Source organism: Mus pahari, chromosome 7 (genome assembly GCF_900095145.1).
Source record: "Mus pahari chromosome 7, PAHARI_EIJ_v1.1, whole genome shotgun sequence".
Classification (NCBI taxonomy): domain Eukaryota; kingdom Metazoa; phylum Chordata; class Mammalia; order Rodentia; family Muridae; genus Mus; species Mus pahari.
The window spans coordinates 63,389,905-63,401,425 of NC_034596.1; the positions used below are offsets into that span (position 1 = coordinate 63,389,905).

The 11,521-nt window shown below is 37.7% G+C and overlaps 1 pseudogene; it reads right to left on the reverse strand.

Annotated features, from left to right (window-relative positions):
• LOC110324042 overlaps window positions 1–3,063 on the reverse strand; it is a 60,352-nt pseudogene extending 57,289 nt beyond the window's left edge.
• Between the last annotated feature and the right edge of the window lie 8,458 nt (window positions 3,064–11,521).

Sequence of the window (11,521 nt, forward strand, 5' to 3'; positions counted from 1 at the left end):
GTAAGATTATAACTACCTTTCTAAACTATACAAGAATATTTATTCCAGTAGATAGAATTGGGGAAAAATACGCTAGAGTTCAGGATGCTGACCTCAGACCCTAAACTCAGTTTACTGCGGTTTCAGTAAAACACACTTCTAACATTAAGGGCCTTGTTCTGTTTTGTGAAGAAAAAGTAGTAATTTCTTTTGCCATATCTGTGATTATTAATGGTTGTGCCATTCACATATGAAGGTTGATATCTAAACTATGATGACTTTCACCTTGGAAGCTAATCCATATTCTTCTGCTCGCAGCAGGTACAAGAATATATTGCATTGCAAACTTACCTCTCTGGTAACCTCAGAAACAATACACTTTGACCAGTGAAAACACACTATCTTCATAACTTTATCAAGGCAACTTTGGTGCTGAATTACTTTCTAGTATTTCTTTCTCTTTCATTTCAAAAATAACAAAGTTTGCCTGCTCTTGGCTTACACATCCTGACAATTTTACACTCCAGTTCTGGTTGTGTAATTCCTCCACGTCCCTTGTTTCTGTCAATTCAATTCTACTCTTTTTTTTTTTTTCTTCTTGAAGATGATGGGAATCTTAACCATTGTCCCTCTACGTCCTGCATTTGAATCAAGATATTAATTTCTCAGCTAATGTTCCCATGCCATGCCTGCTTGCCTTTCTGCAGCTATGCTTCTTGCCATAATGATCCTTTAAAACTGTAAACTAGCTCCCAATTAAATGCTTTCTTTTATAAGTTGTCTTGGTCATATTGTCTCTTCATAGCAATAGAACAGAAAATAAGACCCTGGATATCTGGCCTGGACTCATTTGTTACAATCACACAGGAGAAACTGGGGGAACTTCTTACATTTCTTTCAAGTAAGTATGTACTTCTGCAACATATCCAAGAAGTTCTGACTGGGATCCAGTAAGGAGGTAGATATTTTCAAAGCCCAAAGTTACAGGAAGAGAGAAGCAGAAGAATGTAAAACTGTTTGAAGCAAAAGTCCATAGAAAGACAGAAATGCATACGTAAGACTGAAAATTTCAACATTAGTGCAGAACCCCAGAAAGCTAGGCAGCCTGGCTTCCAAAATTTACTGCATTTACCAATCAGGAAGGGTTCAGAAGCACACAAGTACATATTAGAAGGACAACAATACTTAAAGTTATTATTACAATATACTTTTAAGCACAACTTCTGTTTATTTAAGCTCAACCATAATATTCTCAGTAATAGATTTATATGTACCTTCTTTGATGATTGTCTGGAATGTTTGGTGTTGTTTAATTTATTTTGTTTGCTTTTTTAAAATTGTTTTAAATTATATATGAAGTAATTATTTTTATTTAAGAAAAATCGGTACATCTCATTTTAATTAAAGATATTAATATTCTAACAGCTGTATAAATCTCAAATAATCTGACAGCATAATTTTGATATTAAGCAATAAGAAATTATACACATTCTACAGATTGTTGGCAAATATCTTAAGTATTTCCATGAAGTGAGATCTTTCTTACGGACATGTAGGCTTTATATGAACAAGTCGGCATTCCTGCAAGACTCTTTGATGTATTATGGCCTTTGCTTCTCTCAAGTAATGTCTAGGTGACTCCTTCTGATTCGTGAGTGAAGAGCATCACAAATGCTGAACACCTGTTCTTCCGAGTAACAAATGACTAGCGGCCAACTCCAGCTGGTCTTCTCTCATTACACTTAACCCTAAAGCATCTGCTTTATGTTAAGACACTATTTTTACCATTTTATGGAAGTCCTTTGAAGTTGTAGTGTTGCAACCTATTGTTTTCCCAAGAAAAATGAGATGGAAGAAGACATATGTGAGCAAACATTTAAATAAGCGACTGGCCCAACTGGGGATTCATCTCATAGGGTAACACCAAGGCCTGACACTATTACTGGTGCCATGCTGTGCTTACAGACAGGAGCCTAGCATAGCTGTCATCTGAGAGGCTCTACCAGCAGCTGACTGAGACAGAAGCAGATACTCACACCCAACCATTGGACTGAAGATGGAGACATATGGCTTCATATGGCTGAATTAGGGGAAAGATTGAAGAAGCTGAAGGGGAGGGTAACCCTATAAAGACCAGTAGTTCCAACTAACCCAGACCCCAGGGAGCTCCCAGAGACTCAGCAACCAGAAGCATACACTGGCTGGTCAGAGACCCCTGGCACATATATAGCAGAGGTCTGCCAACCAGGCCTCAGTGTGATATGTGCTTAATCTCAAGAGACTTGAGGCCCCAGGGAAGGGGAAGCCTGGGGGGGGGGCACTCTCGCAAAGGCAAGGAGGGGGAGGAATGGGATGAAGAAATGTCAGAGGGGAGATCAGGAAGGGGAACAGTGGATGGAACATAAATGAATAAAATAATTTTTTAAAAGATGAAATAGAAAAAACATGTGAGTCATTTCGGTAGAGAATGAAAGGAAGAAGAAAGGATAAATAATAGCTAGTAATCCTCAAATGAATTATTTTTAGCTTTCTGGCAAGAAAGTTGAGGAGAAAATGTAGGGGAATTCTCCAAGTCAATATCTACGAAGTCATTTTGGAATCAAGTATTACGATTGTTCATGTGTAAGCATGGGTACAAATATGCTTTAATATTGACATTTGGACATGCATTTTCATGGTTTAGTTATTCATGAATAAACATTGAAATAAATTATTATTATTATTATTATTATTATTATTATTATTATTATTTAACGTTAGGCTGCAGCACAGCCTGGACTCATCTGTCTGGTTTTCTCTCATAACATGAGCCAAGAACATCAACACAGACTCTTCCTACAGTAGGATCATAGAGCCAGGCATGGTCCTTGGTGGTAGCAGGGGCCCTGGACATCACCATAGCCTCACCTGGCAGCATAGGCTACTCATGTTACTATGGCCTCTGGCAGCAGCACAACCCATGGGCATTAACATGGCTTGAGACTGTGCACTACAGAAGACATCTCCATACCATCGGTAGTAACATGGGCCCACAGCCTTTGGCCACGCTTTGCAGTCTATGTACTGTGTGATGCTGTTAGACATATTGATGTGAGTGGCCTGAACTTCCACCAGAGGCCAAGGTAATGTCGTAGCCCAGGTGACTTGCTATATCCGTGGCCCCACTACAGCTGGGGCCTTGTTAGTGGTCTGTGCTGTTGCCAGAAGCCCATGGTCCATGCTCCCATTGACTATAAAGAGCAAGAAAACTGCTTTTGCAGTGATACTGAGGACTGCAGATGCACAGTTTTGTGACAACCCCTAACTCTGTACCCCCAGGAACCACCCTCCAAAAATGTAACAGTCTAAACAGGAAGACATCAACGAGAGTTCTTAAAAAGTGTGATAAGGAGATTGGAGCAGGGGGACCCTACAGAATGCGCCAGAGACCTGGGAGGTGAGAGACTCTCAGGACTCAGAGGGACCTTAGATGAAATGCCCAACAGTAGGGAGAGGAAACTTGTAGAGCCCGCCTCCAACAGAAAGACAGGACTACAAGTGAGGGATGGAGTTGCCATCCCACAGTCACATCTCTGACCCATAATTGTTCCTGTCTGAAAGAATTCCAGGGATGGAAATAGAGAGGAGCCTGAGGAAAAGAAGGTCCAGCCACAGGCCCAAATGGAATCCCTCATTACCTATAAGACATTATTCTCATTTATAATAAATCATACTACCCTTAATTTTAAGACAGAAGTCTCTAACTGACCAAGACAAAACTTCCCATTACATATCTATATGAGTGTATCTGGCAACCATGAAATAATCTAGGCCACCTTTAAAATAACCAGTGTGCACTTCATTTTTGTTTTGTGTACTCTGCACTAAAGTTCACCCTATTCCAAGTTTATTTCCCTAAATCATTATCTACTCTTAATAGTATCATTCACATTCTAATGAAACAGCTAAGTGTGCTTTTTCTTTTAATTAGAAATGCAAAATCTTGGCATTGTAATTCTCTAGAACTGTCCTTAATTAAAGTGCAATATGGTGCCAAAAGTAAGCAAAATTAGCTATGTGGGATAAAAAACTGATAATATGCATTTTATACTGTGTAACACGGGCTATTCTTGGTTTAAAAACTGGTAAAAGATTAAAATTGTAATTTGTATGTTATTTTATAAACACATATTGTTGGTAGTATTTATGTGCCTGTGTGTATATGTCCCATAAGTACAGGTAGTCCTGGAGGCCTGAAGATAGTCTCAGTTACTGCAGAACTGGAATTACAGGCACTTATGAGCTGCCTGAGGGTTGTGGGAATGGAATTCTCCTCATCTGCAAGATGCCACTGAACTATCTCTCTAGCCCCTAGCAATTTAAATCCTGTCTAAAAACATAACTCCCATAATTATCATGTATTTATTTAAAACTATTCATTAAAATATAATGAATTTTTCATACACAAGTGACTATGTCTGAATTATTACGCTATGGAAACTGCAATGGAATAGGCATATTAGTATACGTTACACATACAATATTGAGAAAATGTGTTTCAGATTAACTAGAAGAATTAACTATTGCAATAAAGTTAATCTAATTTTGTATTAAAATTCGTAACAGATTTTTCACTGTTATGAATAGGTATCTACTGAGTAATAGCTGTACATTTTACACATTTTACTATCGAAGACCACTGTTCTGTAACTTATATTTTAATATACTCTCTTATGTGTAAGGGAAAATCATTACATGCCCAATGCGCCACAGCTAAAAAGTGACAAAAATAATATGATAATACATTTTATTTTATCTCAAAAACATTCTGCTGAACCAAGTATCCCAATCAAATAAGGCAGATATCATGTCTATTTGGGTCAATCTTCTATTTTGTTGCCTTAATGCAGGAGGATGCTTTATATTGCAAATCGACTTGCATTTTCCTGCAATCTGTGAGTCGCCATGTCTTTACTAGAATCTTCTAATCTTAATTTATGTGTTGCTACCTATATATTCTTCTCTGAAGATACTTATTCTAGTACATACGTGTTTCTTATATTCTGCGTTTTAAAGTAAAGGAAACTCAGACAGTCTCATTGTCATTTATGTGGCTATCAAATGCCCCGACGAAGCAGGAGAGGAAGGGTCTGTTGCTCATTTGGTTTTGTTTGCTTTGGGTTTGTAAGTCTAGGTTACCATCTTTTTTTGTGGGAAGGATAGTGAGGGAGCTAGTCCATGCACAGTCAAGAAGAGTAAAGATGTAGGCATGCTTACTGCTCACCTCCTGTTCCCTCAGAAACTCCAGGACTTAAACTCAGAGAATCATGTCACCCAAACTTGGCTGAGTGTTTCCATATCATTTAATATAGTGAAGAAGAATCTTCACAAACATACCCACAGGCCAATCTGATTTAGGTCATCCCTCATTGAGAGTCTCTTTCCATGTAATTCTGGATTGTAGAATTGCCTAACAAAACTGTCACAATTGGCATTTGGCCCTGCACAGAAGGCAAGGAAACATGGCTATAATTGTCGAATGAATATCAATACTTAGGGAAAAATGAGAACAGAAAGTATCAATTATCTACTATTCCTTTTTAGCTACTAAGATACTGGAAAATGTACTAATTGTGTTTAAAAGTTGTATAGCTATGGACATTTCCCCAAATACATAAGTGTGGCATGCAGGAGAAACTGCCTGGGAAAAGAGAGTGCTATCATTTTTCTGAAATGAGAAGGATTGCATGATTACACAATCACCCCATCATATAAGAAGTGGAAAAGCAAAATGTGTATCAGAAGCTTAATACTTTGTGGTTGTTTGTATTAAATTTTGCCACTTAGTTTTTGTAGGTTTTTCTTGCAAATAATCTGTTTTAATTATTTTATGGAATAATAAAGGGATATACACAATACATTTAAAAATCTCCAAATAGCTAGGCGTGGTGGCGCACGCCTTTGATCCCAGCACTTGGGAGGCAGAGGCAGGTGGATTTCTGAGTTCGAGGCCAGCCTGGTCTACAGAATGAGTTCCAGGACAGCCAGGGCTATACAGAGAAACCCTGTCTCAAAAAAACAACAACAACAAAAAATCTCCAAATAAACCCACTTTTAAATATGTACATGCCTGTATTTAATTAACCTAAAAACAGATGGGTAAATGCATATATATATAAACAATAAATAATTGCAATAGAGTAAAATGTCTATCAATACTTGCATGTGTTTGTGTGCATGTCTGTGCATGTGTGTTTGAGAGAGGGAGACAGATGGAGACAACAGGGTGTGGATGGAGAGGAAGGGAGAGGGAGAGGGAGAGAAGGAGAGGGGGACAGGGAGAAGAGAGAGAAAATTGCTAAAATCAGGCCAGATGAATCTTCTTCTGACCATGAATACTTCCGTATGGAAAGAGCACAGCTCTGAATAGAGATCTTCCCTAAAATAAATGTGCAAAGTAGAAGCACGCGCTCATGTATCTCCCCTATAAGGTGCAATAATTCTTCAAAGTGGAATGTCTTTTAAAAAGATAACCAGTTCTAAGCATAATTTCCTTCAGATTTAATTCAAGTCACAACTCTAATTAAAGCCAATAATTGCACAATTTGTACAAAAGTTTGAGGCATAAATGGAATTGTGTAATATCTACCTATCTGTCTGTAATACACACACATTATACATACACACATATATATGTTTACAACAATATCTCAATAAAGACTTTGGAGTCAGAGGCTGATTATTACAAATTACTCCAAAATTCAAAGAGGATATTCTATCAACTATCTTGGATATAAGATAGGCTTACAGAAAATTCAACCACAGAAGGTATAATTCAGGAGAGATCAGTTACAAACTGTTGTTCAATATTAACTGTCTGTGGCCCATAACTGGATTAACTACCCAATAGCTAAGTAATTTTTTTCATATCTTACCAGGTGATAAGAACTTAAGTAGTCCAAGAACATTATCAGGGAGAACTGGCTCTGGTAGGAAAGCGATTATAGGATGTCCACGTGTATTATGGATCCAAAGCTGGATGGTATTTTGGTTATGTTGCCCTCTCCTCATTCTCCCACAGGATTTTTTTTATGCAAAGAGAAGATAATATCCTAGGATGAATGTTTGCATCACACAAGCAGCGTAAAAAATTGGCAACCTATGTAGAAAATGTTTCTGAATTGATTCTGAAAAGAAAAATGATACTTGGTCAATTAGCAATAATAGGTCCAACAGAAATTGTGGTACCTTTTCTGATACTGAAATTGCCTAATTATGGGCAGAAAACAAACACAAAGAGCTTTCTGTTTATTGTAAACAAGAGTTAATAAAGTCAACCATAGGTCAAGAAGCAAAGCAAGCAACCAGTTAACAGGGAATGAATATAGGAAAAAAAACCCCAGAGAGTAAGAGAGAGTCAGGATGAATAGAGAGATGCACAGAACGTTGAAGGGAGGGACATTCAGTTTGGCAGGTTTGTGAGACTGCCTGGAGGACACTTTTTGTTCTGGAATGCCAGATGAGGAGGAAGGTCAGCTGGGTGCTTTCTCTGCATCTCTGAGCTATCAGGCTTTCACCTCAGGATCTATTTCCTGGTTCTTTATTGGTAAATTGAACATCTGAGGTTTTGTTAGAAATGACAATATGCATGTATTTAGCAAGTGAAGATTAGTATAAACTAGGCTAGGAATTGGGATCAGCTGCTTGCTGAACTGACATGCCTCTGAGAGCTGACTTCTGTAAGTATATCCCTACCTTGAGGACAATAGTGGTAGTCTGTATGCTTTGAAATCAGTGTCATTTTTATATTGTTTACTCTAAAAGATCTGATGGTTTTCCTTTCTGCATACATTTATTTATGTTAACAAAGTGCCATAGATTACTTAACTAAAGCCTGCCAGAAAGTTTAGCATGGCACACTCGTTGATGTATTGGGAACTTTTATCAAAAGAAATGGGCTTTTTCTTCATTCTAGGTTTTTGGTGTCTGTAATTATCATAAATTTATTAATTGTTTGATGTCCATAATTGATTGGGTTTATGACACTGTGGAAAAAACTGGTGTTCACTTGATTCAGAATAACAATGAAACCCTGTGTATGTCACCTCTAGTGACACTATGACAACAGCTTCAAACCAATAGTTCTAAAAGAGTGCAGGCAATCTGCTGTCACTGCTGTAGCAATACTCAAATTGTCCTGCGTGAATTCTAGCACGTGGACATACCACTCAGAAATCAAATTATTGCTTTTACAGTAACTTCTCTGCCCTCGATTAGACATTCCATTCCTAATACAGTTAAGAAGCAAGCAGTGATCTACTCAAAAAGAGAAGTTATCTGCAAAGAATCATAGTAGTAACATTTAAATTAAATGGCAGAGTGTTAATTCTAAGAATACCTAAGATTATATGGTTGGGCTTTCTATTTTAATAACATTATTTGTTGAAATCTATGGAAATGTCTTTAACATTAAGCATATTTATGTGTCAAAAATAATAAACTAAATTTCTACACACGGATCAATGCAAAAACAAATAAAACCAGAAGTTGTAGACACTAAATCAATATGAAAATGATTAAGTTAAATCATCAATAAGGATATAAGCAATTTTCAAGACCACAATGCGAGTTATAGGGGCAGAGATTTTTGGAATGTTGGGTGATTAAAAATTAAAGTAAGCCATATACTAACTAGAAAAAAACTCAACTTGAAATCTAAAGCAGGGAATAGAAGAGCAAACATACCAGATAACAAACTAAATGCAGTTGAATGGCTACACTAATCAAAGATGAATTCTATTTAAAATGAAGAACAATATTAAAATCTCTACTTTGGTTGTAGATAAATTGAAAAAAAGATGAAATGAACTGTTAGGATACAATTATTTTTTTCAGACCCCCTAGAGCTCCCAGGGACTAAACCACCAACCAAGGAGTGACCCATGGCTCCAGCCGCATATGTAGCAGAGAATGGCCTGGGCATCAATGGGAGGAGAGGTCCTTGGTCCTGTGAAGGCTTGATGGATGCCCCAGTGTAGGGGAATGCCTGGGTGATGAGGCAAGAGTGGGTGGGTGGGTAGAAGAACACCCCCATAGAAGCAAGGGCAGGGGGTGGTGGAATAGGGGCCTCGGGGGAGGGGGAGGGAAAGGGGATAACATTTGATATGTAAATAAAGAAAATATCCAATAAAAAAGAAATTGAAGAAAATTATGTACCCCAGAGTAAAGAGGAGCTATAGGAAAAATACCAGAATTCTTCAGTCATTCTGCTGCATTTAGTTTGTTATCAGGTATGTTTGTTCTTCTAAACACCATAAGTGAAAACATTTCTCGTTATGAAAATTATTTACATGTTAGTAAAAACATGCTGTGTCTCCTAATATAGTATTAAATTATACAACCAACTTAATCTTTAAAATATTCTTTGTGTTTAGTCATTTTCTTTTAGTAGACTTTTGCATTAATGTATATTTATGTGTGCACATGTGTGTATGTATGTGCATGCATGCACGTGTGTCTTTGTGTATGTGTGTGTGTTTATATAGAGAGATGCAAACTGAAATGTCTGAACGATGACAATCTAGCTCTAAAGAAGCCCTTTAGGCTGACAGAACATCTCCTCTATGGAACTAATTTTCTAATTCTCAGCTTCAACAGGCTTTCTATTTTAAGACATTATTTGTTGAATTTTCAGGAAATCTGCCAGATGAAGGAGATGGTGTCATTTACTTATGATCAAGATATTTAACAACTGAGGTTATACTGAAATTGTGAAAGCAATAAATGTCTGGGTGCCCTGACAATTATCTGTGACAAGGCACACATTTAGGCAGCCTACAAAGCTAAGAAGTCTCTTGTGTCCCCAAACCACATGAATGCCTTGCTGCAGTTCAGGATCTCAGTCCCCCCAGGCTCTTTGAATGGGGTTGAATTTTCGAGGCAAATGAGGTAAAATACTTTAAAACATGTCATGATAATTATTTAAAAATCAATTTGATCTTAATGGTGACAAGAGGATTCTTCACATTGTACTTTGTGTCTTACAACAATTTAAAGATGGAAATTGGGGTTTCTGAATTCTCACTTTAGGTCTAAGTTTAAATGTTAAATTAGTCAAAATTGATCCCCTGAAATTTGTTAATAAGGTATAGTAAATGTGTTTATGGTAATAATAAAACAATGGCTTCCTTAAACCACAAGGAATGGCCAGTTTTAATTTTATTTTTGCACTTTACAAAATTACCATTTCTGAATATTCTGAATAGAATAAGAGTTGACCATGTCAGCTCTGCAGAATCAAAACAGATGTATAAAAATTAATTACATAGAATGTCAAAAATGAAAATCTATGCAAAATGTTTCTTTAACATTATAATGGACAAAGTAAACAAAAATGTTAAGCTTTTAATCATTCCCTTCTGTCAACTAGGCCTTTTACCTTTAAGGAGTATCCTTGGAAACTCTTTTACAATAACTAGGGTTATTTTTTTTTTCCATCAAATCAAAAGATCTGGATTAATAGTTCATGTGTAAACTCAACATTCACATTTGCCTAAATTGTTCTCTTTATGCCCCTCAGACAAAATCCAGTGTGAGCCAAAACAAATCATTAACTGAATACTTAGATAGAAAAAAAAAAAAATGAAGCATTAATCCCAGTAAGTAGACCTCAAACTTTCAAGAATGTGACTCTTTTGTAATAAAAAATGGCATTATGTTGCCATGCCACTCAGTGAGCACTGTGCTTCAATGCATGTCTGGCTGGTTTCAGTTTAACAGCATCATTTTTGTACCTGGGCTTTTAGATTCCATGCAGTCGGAGTAGGAGCCCTACCATTGACCAAATTTTGTTATGAGACTCACACTCTACTCACCCTCCTATAATTACGAATTCTAACCTAAACAGCGTTTTTCTTCATGGCTGTAGCTCTCTAAAGTCATGTAGGCTAGCAATAAGAAAAACATGTTAGCTTCTAGGCACTCACAACTCAGTAAAACACTCTGAAATGAGGTGCTAAGCACTCAGCATTCAGCACCCTGGCATTAAATACTCAGCACTCGGTAAAGCAGACCTTCTCCTAAGCACCTGGTATTTCTCTTACTCCATCTCCAGCTTTTCCCTCCAGTGGCAGTGACTTCTCATGGTTACTGGTCTCAGCTATGTGGGACTGTGAAAGGCAGCCTGTTTTCTGGTTGAGCTAGGTTTAAACCCTGGAGACCCAGCAGATTAATCTGCAAGGGACAGAGGCTTGTTTGCCATGCTCCCAGACACTAGGCTCCTGGCCGCAAGCCCTGGCTCTATAATTCTGTGGCCATCAGTCATGTAGGCTGTCTAGACTCCACCCCCACAGTTACCTGACTACAGCCAGGTATGCTCCTTCCCACAGTTACCTGGCAACAGTAAGGTAGCAGCCCACTATAAAAGGGGCTGCTTGGCCCCTAGTTCTCTTGCTCTCTTACCTCTTATTCTCTTGCTCCCTTGCTCCCCCTCTTTCTGCCTTCCCTTCTCCCCTCTTCCCATGGGCTATGGCCACCCCTCTTCTCTCTCTCTCTCTCTCTCTCT